Here is a 523-nt window from a genome sequence, read left to right as displayed (position 1 = left end):
CCGCCCCTTTCCTCGCCGCGCGGCGCACGCGCGCACGCGCGAGGTAGCGAGGTAGCGAGCGCGCGCCGGCCTGAGACGGCGAGGCCGCCGCGGAGGCCCCCGAAGCGCACGCGCCGCGCTCGCGCTGCTGTTTGAATAGAGGTGCGGGCCAACGGCGGCCGCGCGGCTGGTAGCTGCTGGCTTGGAAGGAGGAAGTCGGCCTCCCGGGGGCCATCTTGGGAGGGGAAGAGGCGTCGCCTGAAGCCGGATCGGTCGGCTTGTTTAGCGTGGTCGGCCTCGGCTACGAAGCCTTGGGTGCTAGGGGGGAAGGAGGCCCAGGGGACTCACGGGAACTTCTCATTGGTCAACAAATGAAACATATGCCTGAGCTGAGTGGCAGGTTCAAGTCTTAGCCTTGCAGCTGGAAGACCATGTGGTGGGTCTCTAGGGTAGCCACTTTTGTTCTGGGAAAATAAGAGGTTGTTGGGGGGGGGCGATTCCCCCCTCCCCAATCTCTTGCTGAAGTGACTTCAAAGCAATCAAT

The sequence above is a fragment of the Podarcis bocagei genome (genome assembly GCF_964188305.1).
Source record: "Podarcis bocagei genome assembly, chromosome: 9".
Taxonomy (NCBI): Eukaryota; Metazoa; Chordata; class Lepidosauria; order Squamata; family Lacertidae; genus Podarcis; species Podarcis bocagei.
The sequence above is the reverse complement of the archived record's forward strand: the minus strand, read 5'-3'. Positions refer to the sequence as shown.